The sequence below is a fragment of the Mus caroli genome, unplaced genomic scaffold, assembly GCF_978045245.1.
Source record: "Mus caroli unplaced genomic scaffold, Mus_caroli_1 scaffold_4, whole genome shotgun sequence".
In the NCBI taxonomy this organism is placed as follows: domain Eukaryota; kingdom Metazoa; phylum Chordata; class Mammalia; order Rodentia; family Muridae; genus Mus; species Mus caroli.
The window spans coordinates 119,633,846-119,655,864 of NW_028227259.1; the positions used below are offsets into that span (position 1 = coordinate 119,633,846).

Genomic DNA, 22,019 nt, shown 5'->3' on the forward strand with positions numbered 1-22,019 from the left:
CAAGTCCCAGAATCCTACGTGTCTCCCACACCAAGATTCTAGGGCGCTCCTACACGGATTTCCCGCTGTCTTTCCTGCTCAGCTCAGTTAAGGTTCCGGATGTGCTGCTGACGCCTGGGGCAATAATTGCCTTTTGAGGTTCTTGTAGTTTGTTTGTTTGTTTGTGGCTTGTGCTGTTTGCTGAGAGAGGGTCTGACATAGCCTTGAGCCTTGTCTGACTCCAAATCCCTGATCCTCCTGGCTCCACCTCCCAAGTGCTCGAATTAGAGGCTTGTGCCACCAAAGAAGTGGTTAATATTTCCCATGTCCTGCGTGCGAAAGAGGATCCAAGTAGTCCTAATTTAGGAATTCGCTCTCTTAAACTCTTTCACTGGTAGCACAGGACAATAATCTCTGACACTCGATAGGCTTAGGCGGAAGAATCACGAGTTTCAAGGCCAGCCTGGGTGACTTAGTGAGACCTCGGTCTCAAAATAATACTGTAAGAGCACTGGGGCTATAGCTCGGTGTCAGCGCGTTAGCCCAGCCCTGGGTAGCCCTGAATTCACACTAGCGGGCATTTCTCCACCCAAGACGCTTTTTAAAATAGATTAAAAAAATAATAATAATGTGTGTGTTTTGCCTTCGTGCATACAGGAGCTCCTGACGGCCATAAAAGGGCGTCAGATCCCCTGGAACTTGAGTGACAGCCTGTTGTGAACTGCCCTGTGGGTGCTAGGGATGGAATCTGAGTCCCCCTGCAAGAGTAGCAATGCTGTTGTTTGTTTGTTTGTTTTGTTTTTTTCGAGACAGGGTTTCTCTGTATAGCCCTGCTTTCCTGGAACTCACTCTGTAGACCAGGCTGGCCTCGAACTCAGAAATATACCTGCCTCTGCCTCCCAAGTGCTGGGATTAAAGGCGTGCGCCACCTGGTGAGAAGCAACGCTCTTAACCAGTGAGCCACCTCTTCAGCTCCCCCAACCCCTACCCCAAAGACCCTTTCTTTGATTTTTGTTTTTGTTTTTCTGAGACAGGGTGTCGCTGTGTAGTCTGACACTTTTTTTTTTTTTTTTGGTTTTTCGAGACAGGGTTTCTCTGTATAGCCCTGGCTGTCCTGGAACTCACTCTGTAGTCCAGGCTGGCCTCGAACTCAGAAATACGCCTGCCTCTGCCTCCCAAGTGCTGGGATTAAAGGAGTGCGCCACCACGCCCGGCTTTTTTTTTTTTTTTTTTTTTGATACTTTTAATAATAAATAATTGCCCCCTCTGTTTTTGTGTTTGTTTTAAGACAGGTTCTCACTATGTAGCCTTGGCTGGCCTGGAACTCCTTATGTAGACCACGCTTGGCCTTGAACTCATGGAGATTCACCGGCCTCAGCCTTCCTAGAACTTTGATGAACGGTGTGTGCCAACATGGTTCGCAGATTTGATTTGTTTTCTTCTTAGGTGCTCATGTCCACTTCCACTGCAAAGTAATTAAATTTCCTGCTCTGTTAAAGATTGATAGGGGTCTGCCAGGTGTCTAGGCAGGTGAAGCTTTGCCACTTGACAACCCAACTTTGATCCCTGGAATGAGGGAGGAGAGTACCAACTCCACCTTTGGCCCACGTGCACACACAGTGTTCTTATTCTAAACAGCAAAATAGATCATGGGTGCTGGGGAGATGGCCCTGAGGCTCAGAATTACAGCTCAAGCATGAAGACCTATGTCTGGATTCCAGTACCCACATAAACTCTCCTCCCAGCACAAAGGCGAGCAGAGAGAAATCGGGCGGCTGGCACCTGCTTGCTCCCAGTCTGGAGGAAGAACTGGAGCTCCGAGTTTATTGACATGCTGTCAGATTCTGCCTCAGAAAGAATAAAGTGGGGAGTGATGAGGGGATCCCCAAGACTCCCCTCTGGCCTCCGCTGACTCCCCAACACATATGCAGTATACACACATACCCCAACATACAACCAATTTGGATTACGAAGAAATGTGTCCACGGACTTGAAAATGGACGCTTTGGCAGCAACTATGAGCAGAGCCATGTATAATAATACATAGAGACTGATACACTCCCTCTCCTGACTTCAGGAGCTCTTTTATGTTTTGTTCTGGTTTGTTTGTTTGTTTGTTTGTTTGTTTGTTTGTTTCGGGAAGAGTCTCATTCTCCCAGACTGGCCTCAAACTCACCACGTAGCCGAGGATGACCTTCCTTCTGGGTGACGGAATCACAGGGGTGCTCAGCTCTTCAACGCCATTTCTTACGGGTTTTTTGTTTTGTTTTTGTTTTTTTTATTAAATAAGCAATACAATGACCAGGTCTCGCTTCCAGGTTTTTGTTTTGCTTTGGTTATTATTATTATTATTATTATTATTTGGGTTTTGTTGTCATGGTTGTTTGTTTTGACAGTGTTACTCCACAGCCCAGGCTGTCTTAGAACTCACTCTGGACCCAGGCTGGCTGCCAGCTTGTAGCTGTTCAGGCTGCCGTGCCTGGGTTCAGGTTCTAATGACATTGGTTTGAAGAGAAGCCAGGGAATCTGTTTACTCATATCTTGGCCGCTCCTGAAGTGAAGCCAGCAAAATCTGCCACTCTATACCGGTGTGGTGTGTCCTTTTTAGAATGTGAAGTGGCCTCAGTGGTTAGCATGTTACCTGCCGCAGCATCCTTTCCCCTACTCAATAGCTGATTGGGTGGCTCTGCTTACCCAGTCGGGAGCTATGGGAGGAAGTTCTGGTTTTCCCTGCTGTCTTCTGTCTTCACTCTCTGAAGGTAGCATTCCCCCCCCCCCCAGGTAAACTATGATCTCCAGAACAGAGGGCTTTGGGACCTGGGCACATACATGCCCTGACTCCCAGGCAAGGATCTATCGGTGATGTTCATTTCATTTAGAAAACTGAAAAAAAAAAATTGGCCTTGGGCTTTAATATTCTCATAATGAGGTGTGGTCTCCCTTCCCCCCAGCTTGGAACCTGCCTGCTCTAGGGTGGAGCTACCGGCTCATTCGTCCTGCCACGCCCACTGCTGGAACCTGACTCTGCTGCCTGGAGTCACACACGTGTTCGTCCTGCTACTGGACCCTGAGTTACTCGGCGGGAAATTGGGTTCCCTCCCCCTTCCTTTATAAACTGAGTGTCTGGAAATATTAAATTGAGTCTTGATCAGAGTTTTGTCTTGACTTCATTCTTTTCTTCCGCCCCGTCTAGATTCCTCTCTTTGCAGGGAACTGCCATTCTCAGTGAACCGTTCGTGTTGTGGACCGCGGGCGGGCCGCAACAGTTGGCGCCCGAACAGGGACCTGAAGAATGGCAGAGAGATGCTAAGAAAAACGATTGCTGTGTGGAGCTCCACAAGAAAGGAAAGAATCTTCGTATCGGAGGAGGAGCATCGGAACAACGGACAGGTACACATGCTAGCGCTAGCCCAAAAAAATTTCAGTTTTGAAAGTGTTGCGGGGATGCAGTAGGATACGAAGCAAGTTTGAAGCAGTGCTAACCCAACACTGGTTCTACTTGGGTCAGCAGTTCGTAAATCGGAACTAGATACGGAGACAGGCGGTGTGCCGCAGTTTTTTTTAGAAAAAACTGCTTAGGTGGAAGATAGAAGGGTTCAAAATCATGATCAGGCCGTTGTGTTTAGTTTTCAGGAGTTGCTTAAGGATAAAGGAAATTCATACCGGAGAAGGTATGGGCTAAGCTGAGACAGCGTTAAGCCCGAGCGCTGGTTCACTTAGGTTCAGCAGTGAAGCTTAAGAGTAGCTAGGCACAGGCGGTAGGCCGTGGCTAGAAAAAAGCTACATTGTTAGGTGTGAGAAAGGAAAGGGTTTATTAAAAGGAAATTAATACAGGCGGATTGCCCCAGTTATAAAAACTGCATCATGAGGGAGGAAATTGTCCCAAATAGCAGGAGTACTCTGCCCCATTTTGTGTCTTGTTTATGTCTGGTGCACCAATCTGTTCTCGTGTTCAATTCATGTATGTTCGTGTCCAGTCTGTATGAATGAATGTTCTATGTTTTATGTTGGATAATAAAAATGGTATAAAAATCTTTATCTGCAAGGCCGAGAGCTGCCACGTGTTTCAGCCAAAAATCAGACACGTGACAGGAGGGCCCCTGATTAGAAAAAATGTTCGTTTTAAGAAAAAGCAGCGAGTACACAGCCTCTTAGTTTCGAATCTGATAAATGGTTCATGATTAATGTGTTTGACAATAGTAAAGTGCTTTTTTATTCTATGATTGTAGCTACAAAGATTAATATTCTCTGATTGGTCTAAAATTAACTGCTTCATTTGGTTCTTTATTAAAAATGTGCTCTGCATGTTTTCGCATTCAGCTCATAAGTTGTTGGTTAAAATTAATAATTGTTACATTGCTACAGATGGTTAATGTTAAATTTGATAACTCAAGTTTAGAGTCCTTCCGACACGTGGCCTAAGGCAGCCCTAGAGGCTGAGTCTCTTAAGATATTTCTAGTTTAGATAATGATTAATGTGGTTCCTATCCTAAATAGTAAAATTTAAGATAAGATACAAAGCAATGCCTCTTTATTAAAGCGTTAAAGCTTGCTTTAATAGGTATTCATAGGTATTAATTGATATCCAAACTTCGTAATATAATAGTAATGCTTCTAATATTGATTTTAACAGTGATAAATTGCTTTAAACATAGGTTTTGCTTTCCCAAAGTTGTAGGTATTATCCTAACCTTGCACAAAAACTTAAAAATTATGGTTAAATCTGCCATTGTTCCATTGACTGCAGCTTGCAGTTTGATTGCAAATTTAAGATTAATGCTCAGATTAAAAAGTATTTTACCTTTGAGTCAATACAGGGCTCTGGGCAGTCCCAGAGCGGCTTGTGGCCCTTTCTTTTGTTTTGCAAACAATGCCTAAAAAAGTTTTTCCCTGTGTTCAAGAAAATTTCTTTTTAACAGTGTTACAGATCTATTCAGATGTTTAAAATAATGCTTAAATTCAAAGATTTTTGCTTCTAGTAAACTGGTAATCACTAGAAAATTTTGCCTCTATGTATGGCTAATATAGCTTTACATTATGTAAGAAAAATGTTTATTGTTTCTGCTTCTTTACAAGAAGCCAAAAGTTTTAATCTTTCAGTATATATTGTTTCCTAAGTGAAAAATATTTTATTAACTAATGCTTCTCAAGGGAAGTTTACCTTAAATCCTTGCTCTCACCCAAAAGATTCAGAGACAGTATCCTTTTGTTATTTGGTGTTTTGGTTTGCTGCAAGGGGTTTTGCAGGAAATAAAGAAAGCTTTTATAATTGTTGTTAATTGGTAATTAAAAATTGGTTGTGCCCAAGACAATTCTTTGGCCAGAAAAAACATTATTGTAAAGTCATTTTTCTCATCCTCCCAGCCAATCGTTTGGCCCACGTGGGCCCAACTAGCTGCTGTGGAGCGGAGTCTTAAGACACACAGTTGCCCCTATTCCAGCACAAATAATCTAGTTGTGTGCTGTAGATGGTGTTTTAAAATGCTGAACAATCAAACCTTAATTTATATATTGATAGTCAATGCTATATCTCTGAGCTCATTATTACTTAAAATTGTTCGTCCCTCAGATACTACTAATTCTCAAATTTACAATTGCTTATACATATTTCTAGTTAATAAATAAATAAATTATGCACGTGTGACTCTTAATAACTTTTCTAGCCTTCTAGTTACAACCGTTCCTTAAGAAAAATAATTGAAAGTGCAATTAGTCACTGCCCCTTTACAGCCAAATATTTAAAATGTTTTGTCCAAAAAGTTATTAATTCAAAAGGTTAGATATTGTAAAAATTTTAAACTTTAACCTCTTAAAAGACAAAAGAGAGAAATTGTATTCCCATATATACTATTTAGTGCATTTCCATGCACACTATTTAAAACATACCTTTATTTTCAAAATTTGAGATTAAAATGTCAAATTTAATAAATGCTTTTTAGTATCTTAAAAGGATCTACTTATTGGCTTATAGATTGATCCTAAAACAGCTACCTTATTAGGAAAGGGAAAAACAGGTTCTCTCCACAGAACTCTACAAAAACTTATTGGTAATTCGTGTGCTGAGCTGACAGGTAAGTTAACTCAGTGTCCTGATTAAAAGGACTAAGAGATTAAATTCATGTTTTAGATCCATCCTTGCTTGTCATTTTTCCAGTTTGGACTAGCTTCTAGCCTTTTAACTTTATGGCAATAGTACATCAGAGACTGTATATTCAGATTAGTAAAATTAGTCATTTAATAAAGTCATAATGATTTTTCACTCTTCTTCAGTGTGACCAGCCATTCTAACTCAATCTTAGACTGGTCTAATATTCAGTTCAATTATTAGAGATTCCTATATTCTAAATTACCTAACAAAGTTAATTCAGAGCATTTTCCCCAAGGTCACCAAAGGCTCATCTTGCCTTTACCTTATTTGTCCTAAACTTTTTGCAAACTGACAATAAAGGTCAGTCTGCAGCAGAACGCCGCTGGCACCCAGTTACTTCTAATTTGAGATTAACTTTAGCTTTACAATTTGCATCTAAATAAAGTACCTTGACTTCTCCAAACAGAAAATTTACATTACTACACTCTAATTGTTTAGTATTCTTCCTTCTCTCAAGCAGGTCAATCTACATTCTCCGGTTCTCCGCCCCGCCCCTAAGAGCAAACAGGTGGTTCTGCTAATCTCAGCATGTGGCCTTTCAGTCTAAGATAGGATTTAGATTTACCAAGAGAGCTAGGGAAGTAGAAATTTCATATATATTTACAAAGATTAGTTCTTATTTTGATAGATATAGGCTTAGTCCCTTAACTGGCCTCTGGCTTTTCACCCTTGCTGTTACTGCAAGGTGTCCTTAGTTCCTCAGGCTACTGGGAATAACAGAGATGAAGAGAAAAGACTTTTAACTCCTATTTTAACCAAAATTAATGGTGTTAATACTGACGTAATTCTTGTCTAGGCCTTGCTAAATCTGAGGTTGACAAGTCTCACATAGAGGCCTCGCAATAACTCAGAATTGCGATACTGATTCATATTCATATGAATACGGTATGGGTACCGCTTGGCGCAGGAGATCACTGCGGAGGGAAGGTCCAGTTTGACCGTTTCTGAGTTCCCTGTGCGACACACCTGATTTAAAAAAAGGTTGGTATCTGACTCCAGATAAAAACCAAAATACTTACGGCTCTGCCTCCCCTCCCCAAAAGATACCAAGAGCCACAGATGTGAGTTGTTACGATACTCACGGGAGGAATCAGGTAAATGTCCACCCAAGTCAAGGTTAAGGCCCACTCATCTACGGATGAGAAAATCTTTTGATCACCTCTGTTAAGCATTGCCTATTTAAACTTAATTAACAGGGGGGAGAGAGATTGGAGACCTTGCTGTTGTAAGAGCAGGCCCTTCACTGCCTCCCACCCAAAAAAAAAAAAAAAATAAAAAAGCCAATTGGCCTTGTACTAGGAGCCAGCCAGTCTTAATCGCTTCTCACTGTTTCCCCTGCCTGTCACCCAAAATTGTGGATAATTATCAGTTCAGTGTTATTCTAAAATTGTTTAGCTAAACTCAGCCAGGGTTCCAACGCCCTACTTAAAAGGCAAACAAGTAGCTACCTATTCAGCACTAATTAGCATTATAAAGTCAGAGCCTACAGCCTTAGCCAGATACAGTTTACCATTAGAATAGTTAAGAAATCCCACGGAAATAGGTTTTTTCTTTAGCCCTAGGAACTTAGGCAGAACTATTGAACATAGATAATTTTTCTGCCACAGGCCACCCCTTTTTTATTTTTATTTTTGTTATCTAATGGGGGGAAATGTGGTCTCCCTTCCCCCCAGCTTGGAACCTGCCTGCTCTAGGGTGGAGCTACCGGCTCATTCGTCCTGCCACGCCCACTGCTGGAACCTGACTCTGCTGCCTGGAGTCACACACGTGTTCGTCCTGCTACTGGACCCTGAGTTACTCGGCGGGAAATTGGGTTCCCTCCCCCTTCCTTTATAAACTGAGTGTCTGGAAATATTAAATTGAGTCTTGATCAGAGTTTTGTCTTGACTTCATTCTTTTCTTCCGCCCCGTCTAGATTCCTCTCTTTGCAGGGAACTGCCATTCTCAGTGAACCGTTCGTGTTGTGGACCGCGGGCGGGCCGCAACAATGAGGGGCTGGAGAGATGGCTCGGCGGTTAAGAGCACTGGCTGTCCTTCCAGAGGTCCTGAGTTCAATTCCCAGTACCCACATGGTGGCTCACAACCATCTGGCACACAGGTTGCACACGCAGAGAACTCATATACATAAAATAAGTAAATAAATCTTTTAAATTTTTTTCTCATAATGAATCCGAAGGGGAGGCGAGTGCCACTATCAGTATTTTTGTAGACTTTTACCACACACTTATTTACTGATGGTGGGTGGGCATGTGCATGATGTGTGTGGCATCTGCACAGAAGTCAGGGGTCCTATCGAGAGGTGCTTTTCTTCGTCATCTATGTGAGACCCAGGGATTGTACTCAGGGCTGGCAGCAGGCTCCTTTACCCATCTACCCATCTCACTGGTTTTCAATGTCCTGTTTAGTATCTTTTCTGAGAGACTTGAAATTGAACTCAGGGTCTGTTTTTGTTTTTGTTTTTGTTTTTGGTTTTTTCGAGACAGGGTTTCTCTGTGTAGCCCTGGCTGTCCTGGAACTCACTCTGTAGACCAGGCTGGCCTCGAACTCAGAAATCCACCTGCCTCTGCCTCCCAAGTGCTGGGATGAAAGGCGTATGCCACCACTGCCCTGCTGCTCTTGAACTTTAATGCCAAGCAAAGGTCAAGATAAAAATGAAAACTACTCCTCAGGCAAGTGATGGCTCAGCGGTTAAGAGCACTGACTGCTCTTCCAGAGGTCCTGAGTTCAAATCCCAGCAACCACATGGTGGCTCACAACCATCTGTAATGGGATCCGATGCCCTCTTCTGGTGTGTCTGGGAACAGCTACTCAAATAAATAAATCTAAAAAAAAAAAAAAAAAAAAAAAGGAGTTCAGACACAGGGTTTGATTTTTTTTTTTTTTTTTCTGAGACAGGGTTTCTCTGTATAGCCCTGGCTGTCCTGGAACTCACTCTGTAGACCAGGCTGGCCTCGAACTCAGGAATCCGCCTGCCTCTGCCTCCCGAGTGCTGGGATTAAAGGCATGCGCCACCACGCCCAGCTAGACACAGGGTTTGAATGAACAGCTTTCTACTTGTCAAAGTTAAAACAAAGCAGAGAAATTTACTTCCCATTTTCATGTGCTCCAGCATTGCTGGGTAATGAAGCCTTTTTAGCCTCTCTCCTCAGAATTAAAGTCTTTTCAAAGAAGGGTTAGGAAGCCCTCCGTGTCCAAACATTGGATTTAATTTCCTATACCACAAAAGGGGTTGAAGCTGATTTGGGGTCCTTTAATCTTCAACACTGGGAAGGCAGAGGCAGGAGGGTCTTTGTGAGTTTTAAGACAGCCTGGTCTAGAGAGCAAATTCCAGGTCAGCCAGGGAGACCATCGTGTCTCAAAACAACAAACAAACAAAATCTTCACTTAGAATTAAACCTAGAATTCCTATATGAGCCAGCAACTCCACTACTGTATATACCCGGAACAATTGAAGACAGGGGCTGGGCTGGTGAGACGGATTGTGGGTAAGCCTCCCCTGAATTCAATCCCTGGGACCCAGGTGGTGGAAGGAGAGAACTGCCTCCCACTAGTGGTCCTCTGACCTCTACACACTTACACTCACAGTGTTTTCAGATGTGTAAAGTCTCTAGCGTGAGAGCGTTTGTCACCGGCTGGTCCTGAAAGTGGGCCAGGGAGCTCAGAGTTTAATGCCAACGGAGCTCTATTTTGGGAAGATCAGGTTCTTACAATGAATGTGACTGTCGTCAACGACGCTGACATCACCCTTAAGATAGTTAACACTACCTCTGATGCTATTCTAGACTTTATACGCGTATTTTCTTGTGTCTAAAGTCATAAGCAAGAAAGCCTCCTTGGAAAAAGTAGTTAACGTTGAGCCCAACTTTACACCTAGACGCGGGCGGTTGCCTCCGGTCCCCCCCGCCCACCCCCCAGGCTCCTAGCCGAGTCTATTAGCATGTTCGTTCCCATAGTGCTTTGCTTCATTTCCACCGCGTAAATCTTAAATAAAACTAGCACGCCTCTCCGTTCTATCACATAGAGAGTGCCAAGAGAATGTCCTTGGTGCTCTCATTTCCAGGGTAGCGATAATGGAGGGTTTTCCCGTTTGCTTGAAACCCCCTTTTTGAAATAGGGTCCTCGTCTGCTAGGAACGTTGCGCTGGGGCCGAAGTTCTTTAGCTTTGCGCAGTGGCAGTATCGTAGCCAATGAGGTTTATCCGAGGCGCGATTATTGCTAATTGAAAACTTTTCCCAATACCCCGCCGTGACGACTTGCAATATAGTCGGCATTGGCAATTTTTGACAGTCTCTACGGAGACTGAATAATTATGGTTTAAAAAAAAGTATACTATTTCTTTTTTTCAACTTACAAACTAAAGAAGTTTTGTTTAATTCTTCTAAGCTAAAGCACTTTTCAACTCTTTCTACGGCTTTTCTAGGTGTTGGAATATTCTATTTTCTTGAGATTTCTTTTTTTAAAACTCCTGCTATACTGGAAAGTCTGTTATCCCCGTCTGCAGCAATCCTGTCTCCGCCTCCGGTCTTCTCAAACTTGTATCCGTGACTGGCCCAACACTCACAGCAAATCCTCCGCCTCTGGAGTGCTAGGGTTACAGACCTCTAAGCCACCACCGCGAGGTCAGCCTCTGCATCGGACCGTCACGACACAGGTCCTTTCATCCCGAACTTCTGGCTTACCCTCCTTCTCCCGCCGCGGTTGAGCCTCCACCCAGGCCATCGCGATGACGTTGACTCGATTTGCATAAGAGTCCCCAGCATCCCAAGCGACTGCCGCGTAGTTTGCAAAACACGGACGTTCGGGCGCGAGATAACCCACGGGCAAGAACGTGTCCACGCAGATGATCGAGATGGAACCGCTGGGTTCCGTTCCCGTCACGTGGAGGTCGCGCGTGGGCCGGAGCTCACCGTGACTGTAATGGGAGTCGTCAGCCCTGGGAGGCTGAGCGAGCACGTTCACTCGTCAGCTTTGCGCAGTGGCAGTATCGTAGCCAATGAGGTTTATCCGAGGCGCGATTATTGCTAATTGAAAACTTTTCCCAATACCCCGCCATGACGACTTGAAATATAGTCGGCATTGGCAATTTTTGACAGTCTCTACGGAGACTGAATATTCGTTGTTAAATGTCAGACTTGCTTTCTGCTTTAAAGCCTCTTGTCTTATCTATTGCGTATTTAATTCCAAGTTGTTCTCTGTATGACTAGGGGCAGATTCTTATTGCTTCACGTATCTGAATTTCCAAGTATCCTTGCGGTATTGTTTAGTATGGATGCTACTGCTTTTGCATTGTACTTGTAGTCATCTCCCTGCCCCTGCATTTTGTTTTGGTGATTTGTATTTGTGCTTATCTCCTTGTCTTTGCAGGCGGATGGCAGTAGGGTCTGAGCCACCGCTTTGTTTTTGTTTTTCTCCACAAATGCTCACTGCTCCCTCCCTAGGCAAATTCCCTCTTACCCTTATCTCTTCTACCCCTTCCTCTTTCAAACCAGAGAGAGACAGGTTTCAGGAGGATTCTGGAGTCGAGCAGGACCACCCAAGGAAGGTTTCTAAGCCTCAGCTTTGACCCACATGGGCAGTCCTGTGTGGGTCACTGATGTTCGAGCTTGTCATCCCAGCACTTGGAAGACAGAAGCAGGAGGATCAGGGATAAACAGTGCTTTGACAAGCAAGTATTCCAGAACCAGCCAAAGTAACTCAAAGGAGTTGCTGAAAATCAAACTAAATGAGCATCGTGATCTGGTATGATGGCACAGCCTGCAGCCCGGGAGTCTGAAGGCAGGAGGACCACAAGCTCAAAGCTAGCCTGGTAAGAAGACTGTGTGTCAGGCCTGATAGCCTGTGTTCCATTCTCAAGTCTCACAAGGCAACAGAAGAGAATGGGTCTTGAAGTTGTCCTCTGAGCTCCACATAAGGACGGTTGTGCAACAGCGCTTACAGATGTGTGCATGCACACACAGTAAGGAAACAATTCTATCATTTTTTTGTATCTGAAAGAACTTCGTGAACACCAGTATCTTTTGAAATTAGGGTAAAACAAACATTGATTCTGGTGATTTACACTACAACTGGCTTTCAGAAACCCTGAATACTTGCCTACATCAGTGAAGCTCTGGGCCGGAAGCCTGAGTTTTTTAAAACAAACTTGACAGTGCCTGGCTATGTAGCCGGGCTTGGGGCTTGATCTGCCTGCCTCTGCCTCCCAAGTGCTGAATTAAAGGCGTGCTTCACCTTGAGCAGCTTTTTGTTTGTTTGTTTTAAGAGATAATTTTTTAAATTTTTGAAAGGAGTTTTTTTTGTTTTTTGTTTTTGTTTTTGTTTTTGTTTTTTTTGGTTTTTCGAGACAGGGTTTCTCTGTGTAGTCTTGGCTGTCCTGGAACTCACTCTGTAGCCCAGGCTGGCCTCGAACTCAGAAATCTGCCTGCCTCTGCCTCCCAAGTGCTGGGATTAAAGGCGTGCACCATCACGCCCGGCAGGAGTTATTTAAAAACAAAATATAAAACCACAGAAGTAGGGCTGGTGAGATGGCTCGGTGGGTAAGAGCACCCGACTGCTCTTCCGAAGGTCCAGAGTTCAACTCCCAGCAACCACATGGTGGCTCACAACCATCCGTAACGAGATCTGGCGCCCTCTCCTGGAGTGTCTGAAGACAGCTACAGTGTACTTACATATAATAAATAAATCTTAAAAAAAAAAAAAAAAACCACAGAAGTAACCGGTGAGTTAGCTCAGTGGATAGAAGTGCTCACTATGCAAGCCTAATGACCTGTATTCGATGCCTGGAACCCATCGAAGAATTAACAAACAGCGACCAACTGTCCTTTGACTTCCACGCATGAGCCGTGGCACAAGAGAACCTGAACTCACACGATAATAATAATAATGATAATAATAAAATTAATAATAGTAACAAAGAGGGCTGGGACTATATCTTAATGGTAGACCACTTGCTTCACATGCATGAGACCCTGGGTTCTATCCTTATTAGCATATCATTGCTAAATACGTATATAAGTAACATATATGCATATAAGACTGTCCCTGGTGTCCCACACTTTGAATCCTAGCACTGGCAAAAGCAGTCAGATCTCTGTGAGTGCAAGTCTACAAAGCAACTTTCAGGCAAGTCTGCATAGTGAGATCCCGTCTGAAAAAAATACACACATGGGCTGGAGAGATGGCTCAGCGGTTAAGAGCACTGGCTTCTCTTTCAGAGGTCCTGAGTTCAAATCCCAGCAACCATAAGGTGGCTCACAACCATCTGTAATGGGATCTGATGCCCTCTTCTGGTGTGTCTGAAGACAGCTACCGGGTACTTATATACATAAAATAGGTTAACTAAAATCTTTTTTAAAAAACCAAAACACGCCGGGCGTGGTGGCGCACGCCTTTAATCCCAGCACTCGGGAGGCAGAGGCAGGCGGATTTCTGAGTTCGAGGCCAGCCTGGTCTACAAAGTGAGTGCCAGGACAGCCAGGGCTACACAGAGAAACCCTGTCTCGAAAAAAACCAAAAAAAAAAAAAAAAAAAAAAAAAAAAAAAACCAAAACACACACACACACGCGTGTGCGTACATGCGTGTGCGTGTGTGTAAAATACATATATACAGGAGAAGAGCTGCTTGCGGAAGGAACATAGTAAAACCACCTTGGAGAGGAATTTGCAATACCACTGAAGGACCCATTTTTTTTTTTTTTAATTTGAGGTACATCACTTAAGGGTGACAAAAACTCAATAATCAAATAAATAATATTTTTAGTAAAATGAGTCAAGGAGGCTGAGGGCAGAATAAGAAGGTCCCTTGACACAGGGGTCTCACTACATAGCCTCCTCAGCCTCCCAAGGGCTGAAGTTTAGAGTTGCGCAAGGTTTTTTTTTTTTTGGTTTTTTTTTTTTTTTTTTTTTGAGGACTCGCAGTTTACTAGGCAGCTGCCGGGAAATGAGCGGTTAGACTTGGCCACACACTCCTGCTCATGCTTTTTGACCGCGTAGGCGTTGGAGGAGTCCTCAGCGATCTCTGATGAGCTCATCTTCAAAACCCTCGGCAAGGGTCTGGATGTTCCGGAAAGGAGCACCTGCGCACAGCAGCCAGATGGCCTGAATCACCAGGCGGGGACACACCCACCGCCCGCAGCCCTGCGTCCGGGCTCATTCAATGCCTGTTGAGGCGTCCCCGGGGGCCACTGTGGACGGTGGCAGTCACCAGTACCCGCAGAGGAATTTTACCAGTGAGCAAGTAGGTGATCTCAAAGGCATGCTTGACTATGCGCACGGTCACGAGCTTCGTGCCTCAGCACGGAGTTAGGGAGGTGCTCCGGGATGGGGCTCTGTGATTTACATACGGCGCTCCTGTGTGGGGCAGGGACTTATCCAGGGCAATATAATCCTGAAGAGAAGAATGGTGGATCTGCGCGTCATAACTGTTCGGTTTCCCAAAGAGCTCAATGTCCACCAGCAGTCTCCTCCACTGCTGGTGTGGCTGTCTCCCACTGGGGCATTCTGAGGACACAGTCCCACCGTCCCATTCTGGCAAAACTGGCTTAATTTACTATTAATTGGGACTCAGCCTCTGGGAAGTTCTGGTTATACTGTAGCAGATCGAGAATTCCAAATTATTTCTATCCACCTCAATGTGATTTCATTTTATATTATATTATTTTGTACAGGACATTTTGGGGAGGTGCTTTTTTGTTTTTTGTTTGGTTGGTTGGTTTTTCGAGATAGGGTTTCCTCTGTGTAGCCCTGGCTGTCCTGGAACTCACTCTGTAGACCAGGCTGGCCTCGAACTCAGAAATCCTCCTGCCTCTGCCTCCTGGGATTAAAGGCAAACGCCACTGCCCGGGTTTTCCTGCCTTTTAATACTTTAACTGGCAAAGTAAACAAACCCGAGCCAGACCCCGCCCACCTCCCCCCACCCCCCAGACTATCATTGCAAGACTGTATTAGTTTCACGATGGATGTAGTTCTTGCAGACCTGGGACCCACAGAGCTGTTCTGGCCCCACCCCCTACCTCCCGGCCCCTCTACTGAGATAAAGGGTGTGCACCACCACACCTGCCTAAGGCTAAGTGTACATGTTGTTTTACAACTTCCATTCTCTTCCCACCAAGCAATGCATCTTGGTCGTATTTTGCATGTCAGCATCCAGTTTGGCTGTCTTCCTCTGTGGCTGTATCCTGCCAAGGTTAATCTGTTCTGTTGATGGACATTTTGATTGTCCAATGGGAATGTAGCAAGCCATGTTACAATGAATATCCTTGTGGCTACATCATCCCTATGAGTCAGTCCTTGTGTGTGTGTGTGTGTGTGTGTGTGTGTGTAAGCAATGTTACAATGAATATCCTTGTGGCTTCATCACCCCTATGAGTCAGTGTCTGTGTGTGTGTGTGTGAAAGTGTATGTATGTGTCTCCCTCTCCCTCACTCTCCTCCCCCACCCCTTTCTCTGATGGTTTCATGTAGCCTAGGCTAGTTTTGAACTCTCTATGTAACTGGAGATGGCCTTGCACTCCTGACCCTCTTCCATCCATCTCCCAAGTGCTGGGATTACACACTGTGCCTGGCTTCTTTGTGGGCCACTTTGTGAGGAATTTTCTATATGAGAGATCGCCACTTTCAAGACCACGTGTTTTTATTTTTACATTTTAAAGTCAGGCACACTTCCAATTTGGCATCTGAAAGCTTGCTGATACATTTGGGCCAAAAGTAGTGAATGAATAGAGAGATAAACAAGTATAACACATATGTTTTTGTGTGTGTGCTTAAAAAGCCAGGGTCTTGCTTTCTAGTCCAGGCTGGCCTTGAACTCCTGATCCTCCTGCCTCAACCTGCCAAGTACTGGGATCTCAGGTGTGAGCCCCCCCGCCATTCTGATAGTTCTGGGGAGATCCGAAATGGAAGTTTTCTGTAGCTGTAGCACCTTCCCTTTGGAGAGTGGTAGGGTGAAGAAGAGAACTGTAGCCATCTTGCTGCCTGTAATGATAAGATCCAGTATCTGGGGGGCTGGAGAGATGGCTCAGTGGTTAAGAGCACTGACTGCTCTTCCAGAGGTCCTGAGTTCAAATCCCAGCAACCACATGGTGGCTCACAACCATCTGTAATGGGATCCGATGCCCTCTTCTGGTGTGTCTGAAGTCAGCTACAGTGTACTCATATACATAAAATAAATATATCTTTAAAAAAAAAATCCGGTATCTGTTTGTCGTCCAGGTCTTTCCCCGGCTGGGAGCAGGGAGGAAGGCTGCTGGGTTGGATGAAGTAATCTTTGTGTCTGAGGGAAGAAGGAGGAGGAATCTGGACCCATCCCAAACTGACCCTCTCCTCTTTATCAGACACACAGACACACAGACACACACACACACACACACACACACACGCACACACACACACCTCCCACCCCTGACGCTGTCTTCAAAGCTTGCCTTGGACCCCCTGACTGGCTCCAGGGCTACCTCAGCGGAGAAAGGGCCCAGCCGCCCCTAAACAATTTGCTCAGTGTTTAAGTCACTGCAGGATGTTTGCAAGAACCAGCTTCTCGGTTAAAAATATCCCATGCTGGAGGGGCCTGAGTCTGTCTCAGAACAGAGCTGCCCCACAGCCCCAAGGCTTCTTCTCTGTCACTAGGGGAATTGAGGAGATCGATTGATACCCCACCCCTCCCCATCATACTTTGAAGTCGCACTTTCTGTGTTCTAATTTGGCTCCATGATTCACTAGCTTTGTGACCCTAGGCCACACAATTAGTGTCTCTGTGTCTTGGTGCCCATGGCTATAGAGGGGGCGTCATGTTCTCTCTCAGAGGCCATAGGTCTCTACCCTGTCTGCCAATTGCCTACAGAGTTTTTTGTTTTTGTTTTGGTTTTGGTTTGTTTTTTATCCTGAAGTATAGAAGAAGAGAAGGAAGGAGAAAAAAATCCTAATACCCGGACTACATTCCAGACCAGTTGACTCAGAATGTCTGGGGACTGGGTCTGGGCAAGTAAGATATAGATAATAAACTTCCCAGGTAGTGACAAGTGCCTTCAAGGCCAAGGCATGGTGTGCTGCATAGGGACGGAGCTTGCATGCATGCTGCCTGGCACAGTGGTGAGATCATGGCGCCAAGGGTACAAGTCCTGGTGGTAGTCACCGAAGGCTGCCTGGAGGAGGGGGTAGGCAAGCTGTGAACTGAGGAATTCCCAGGACAAAGAGAGCAAGGTGGATTCTAGCAGGGTTTTAGCATCTGCAGAGCCAGGAGTCTTTGGCTCAGGGAGGAGGTGTGTTCCTCTGTGCTGGGCTTGAGCTTAGGGAGAGAGTGCAATCTTTCTAGGTCCTAGGTTCTGGATTCAGATCCAGCCACCACCTGAGACTGGAGGTGAGCTAGAAGTCAGGTAAGGGAGGAAGTATGGGCCTCCCTCCGGTCTTCTGCTGAGGTCAGAGGTCATTGAGAGTTCCTGCGACTGTTCTGGAAGCACAACAGTGATAGAGACCAGGGTTTTAAGGGGAGTCACGTCCTTTCCAGGTGTCTCCCATGAGACAGCCCTGGACTCTAGCCTGGCCTTCTCACTTGTCAGCTCCATGGCTATGGGCAGGTGACTTCACTTATGAGCCTCAGTTTCCCAGTATATAAACTAGGTGTGAACTGGATGCGATAGCCCATACCTGTGGGAGACACAGAGGTTCTTGGGCTCACAGTTAATCACTAGGGGAACCTGGAATGTTAAAAACACAGGCTTGGGGGGTGGGGTGGAAAGATGGCTCAGTGGGTTAAGAGCACTGGCTGCTCTTCCAGAGGACCCGAGTTCAATTCCCAGCACCCACATGGGGGCAAACAACTCTCTGTAAGTCTAACATCTGACATCGTCCACACAGACATGTGGGCAAAACACCAATACACATTGATGTGTTTATAAAAAGAAAGAGGGGGGCTGGTGAGATGGCTCAGTGGGTAAGAGCACCCGACTGCTCTTCCGAAGGTCCAGAGTTCAAATCCCAGCAACCACATGGTGGCTCACAACCATCCGCAACGAGATCAGGCACCCTCTTCTGGAGTGTCTGAAGACAGCTACAGTGTACTTACATATAATAAATAAATCTTAAAAAAAAAAAAAGATAAAGAGGTATAAGAGGTGTAGTCAGGCACTGGGGGAGGGGGTGCCTCAGCGGGCCCATGCTAAGGCATCCCTTCCCCCTGAGAGACCAGCCACACGACGGTATAGTGCAGAATAGAGTTTATTCAGGGCATGGGGAGGGGAGTTAAGAGGGTGGTAGAGGCAGAGAAAGGCAGAGAAAGGCAGAGAAAGGGAGAGTAGAGAAGTAGAGGCCAGCCATGGCCATGAGCATAGCACATGGAGAGAGAGGAAGGGAATGGGGAAGGGGAAATCAAGAACAAGAGAGAAGCAGGGCGTGGTGGCGCACGCCTTTAATCCCAGCACTCGGGAGGCAGAGGCAGGCAGATTTCTGAGTTCGAGGCCAGCCTGGTCTACAAAGTGAGTTCCAGGACAGTCAGTGCTACACAGAGAAACCCTGTCTAGAGAAACCAAAAAAAAAAAAAAAAAAAAAAAAAAAAGGAAGTGAGAAGCAAGAGACTGAGAGAGCAAGAGAGGGAGGAGGGGGCAAGCAGCCCCTTTTATAGTGGGCCAGGCCTACCTGGCTGTTGACAGGTAACTGTGGGGCGGAGCCTTCCTTGCTGTTGCCAGGTAACTGTGGGGTGGAGTTTAGACAGAATGCTAACACAAAGCTTGATTCTTCAAAGGAAGAGATGCACAACCTGTTATCCACCCGTAAGCCTGAGAACGGACAGGACTAATAGCCTGGTGACCTGTGCCCTATCCTCCACTGGACCCTTATCATAAACTCATCACCCTATAGAACCCATCATCACAGAAGGTGTCGCATGTAGTCAACCGATAGAACCCATCCTTACGAAGGCTGTCGCGAGCAGTTTACAGAGTCTTGATGTAGTCTTTGCTTTATTGTGCGCACGGGATCGAGGTCAACAGAGATGCTCTCACCAAACTGTGCTGTGCCCAAATATACCTAAAAGAAGCTACTCGGGGTCGGGCTCTCCAAGTTGAACCAGCACCAGCTACTTAGTCATGTTGAACTGAACTGCCTGCTTGCCTTCCTCAGTTACTCTGCTGGCTGTAGCTGTCATGGTTGCAGAGACCCCTGACCATGCCTGTGATCCAGCATTTAGGAGGCTGAGGCAGGAGGATTGCCTGGTACAGAGAGAAGCTATCTCACGAAACTCCCTCTAAGAAACAAACAAATGGCATAAAACCTCTCGTAGATTTATGTATTTATTCATTAGCTTATTGGTTGACTGATTTTTTTCATATGTTTAGGGTATTTGTTTGTTTGCTTGCTTGTTTCTTGAAACAGGGCTTTTCTGGGTAGGCCTGGCTATCCTGGAACTCTATCTGCAGACCAGGTTGGCCTTGAACTCAGAGATCTGCCTGCTTTCACCTCCTAAGTGCTGAGATTAAGATCATGTGCCACCACGCCCGACTTGTGTATAGGTGTTTTACCTGCATGTATATCTGTGTAATGTGTGAGTTTCTTGGTGCCCACAGAGGTCAGAAGAAGGCCTTGGATCCTCTGAAACTGTTGTCATATATGGTTGTGAGCCACCATGTGGTTGTTGGGAATCAAACCCAGGACTCTGGAACAGCAGCCAGTGCTCTTAGCCTCTGAGTCATCTCCCAGGGCCTATAATAATGTTTGCTTTTGAAACAGGGACTTCAAATAACTCAAGGTAGCCTTTAATTCTATGTAGAGAAAGATGACCTTGAATATCTATCTGATCCCCCTGCCTCCACCACATAAGTGCTGAGATCACAGGTCTGAGCCACCATGACTGGTTTGTGTGTGGTGCTAGGAATCGAGCCCCCGGAGCTCTGTTTGCTGCGGAAGTACTCTCCCAACTGAATTACATCCTAGCTGGGACATGGGCTTTTGTAATCTCTACGATTAAAGCAAGCAAGGCAGAGAATGTTCACACCCCCGCAGCTGCTGAGTCACAGCCCTGTGGAATCTCACTCCCACTATGTGGATGAGAAAGTTGAGGCTTGTGTGGGGCAGGATGCACAGGCGGCAGGCACAGAGCCCGGAGTTGACCCTGACCTGACATGGGCTTACCAGATACTAGGGGACTCCTCCAGAGGTCATGGTCTTGGCTAGGATCCACCCTTTGGATGACAGAGATCCTTTTTGAAGTGAACGTATATATTTTTCTGTCTGTCCCTCCCTCCCTCCCTCCCTCCCTTCTCCTTATTATTATTTTTGTTATTTTAAAGGTATATTTATGTATTTTATGTATGTGAGTACACTGTAGCTGTCTTCAGACACACCAGAAGAGGTCATCAGATCCCATTACAGATGGTTGTGAGCCACCATGTGGTTGCTGGGATTTGAACTCAGGACCTCTGGAAGAGCAGCCAGTGCTCTTAACTGCTGAGCCGTCTCTCCAGCCCCCTGTTGTTGTTGTTGTTGTTAATTATTATTATTATTAAACAGGGTCTCACTCTCTAGCCCTGGCTAGCCTAGAGTTCTCTATGTAGACTAGGCCATCTTTGAACTCACAGATATGCATCTGTCTCAGCCTTGCTACTGCTGGCCAAGTCTGGAATGCTCTTCGCACAACCTCTCCTCTAAAAATCAACGTCACAGTTAGCCCTTGTCTTTCCTTCCCTTTTTTAAACCTTCCTTCTTCCCGTCCTTCGTCCCTCCTTCCTTCCTTCCTTTTTCCTTCTTTCTTTCCATAACATTATAATTTTATTCATAACAGAACCAGGTTAGAAATGGGTCACTCGGCCTTTTCTTGTATCACATCCTAATCTGAAATGATTGCACCTCTCTTTTTTTTTTTTTTTTTTTTTTTTTTTTTTTTTGGTTTTTCGAGACAGGGTTTCTCTGTATAGCCCTGGCTGTCCTGGAACTCACTCTGTAGACCAGGCTGGCCTCGAACTCAGAAATCCGCCTGCCTCTGCCTCCCAAGTGCTGGGATTAAAGGCGTGCGCCACCACGCCCGGCTTGCACCTCTCTTTTATGTTACTTATTTTACGTGTACGAGCCTTTTGCCTGCATGCATATGTGTGTGTATGTGTGTGTGTGGGGGGGGGGGGGGGACCCTGTGCTTGCAGAGTCCAGATGAGTGTGCTCGAGTCCCTGGAATGGGCTCTACAGGCAGTTGTAAGGCACCACGTTGTTTCTGGAAATGGACCTGCGTCCTCTGTAAGAACAGCCAGCGTTCTTCACCACTGAGCCATCCGTCCATCCCGGGGCATCCGTCCGTCCATCCCGGGGCTTGCATCCCTTAAACCTGACGTGGAGCTTCCCAAACTCCAGCCTTAGCCCAACCCAATTTGTAGTCTCAGCTCTTTGTGGGAAATGGTCCTAGCCTGTCCACTGTGACCACTCTGCTTCCTGCCACAGCCTCGCTTTCCCTGGGCAGACAGAAGGTCCTTGTCCTCCCTCGCACTGTGCCATTTGGTGGTGCAAATGTGTGGCTTGCTGCCTCCCGCACTTCTTGCAGACAGTCTGGCAGGTTTGGGAGCATTCCCCGTGCCCTCCTCCTCTTCTTCAGAAACACTTCCAGAACAAAAAGCAGGAGTTCAAGTGTTTCTAGAAAACATTGCCTTCACATACCCTGTTCTACCTAGATGGCATTTCCCCCCACCCCCAACTATTCTGGGGACTTCACACGTGTCGAACATGCCCCCCTCCAGTGATCAGGGACCATTGCTGTTGTGCCTTAAAAAAAAAAACCAAAACCAAAACTACAGTTTTAATTTATTTTCAAAGTATAGATTCATGTTGGGAATCAGTGACATGACATGTGTGGCTCAAGATTTAAGAGATTCAAAAGGCTATTTCCCGGCAGGCCTGGTGGTGTCTCGCAGACGTATGATCTCTGC

General features: G+C 45.6%; 1 long non-coding RNA gene, 2 other non-coding genes and 1 pseudogene across 4 annotated transcripts; 3 read left to right on the forward strand and 1 right to left on the reverse strand.

Moving 5' to 3' along the window:
* The first annotated feature begins 30 nt into the window (after positions 1-30).
* LOC115031140 (uncharacterized) lies at positions 31-8,068 on the forward strand. Of its 2 annotated transcripts, none has more exons than XR_015046990.1 (4): positions 31-138; positions 1,268-1,380; positions 2,931-3,369; positions 7,801-8,068. It is a non-coding gene; the product is annotated as an uncharacterized LOC115031140 (long non-coding RNA). The 2 variants fall into 2 exon arrangements; XR_015046989.1 differs by having other exon boundaries at positions 1,272-1,380.
* Positions 8,069-10,285: 2,217 nt separating this feature from the next.
* Positions 10,286-10,426, forward strand: LOC115031256 (U4 spliceosomal RNA). Its single transcript, XR_003836856.1, has one exon. It is a non-coding gene; the product is annotated as a U4 spliceosomal RNA (small nuclear RNA).
* A 321-nt stretch (positions 10,427-10,747) lies between these two features.
* On the reverse strand, positions 10,748-14,622 carry LOC110294924 (small ribosomal subunit protein uS7 pseudogene; annotated as a pseudogene).
* On the forward strand, positions 11,092-11,232 carry LOC115031255 (U4 spliceosomal RNA). Its single transcript, XR_003836855.1, has one exon. It is a non-coding gene; the product is annotated as a U4 spliceosomal RNA (small nuclear RNA).
* Positions 14,623-22,019: the final 7,397 nt, after the last annotated feature.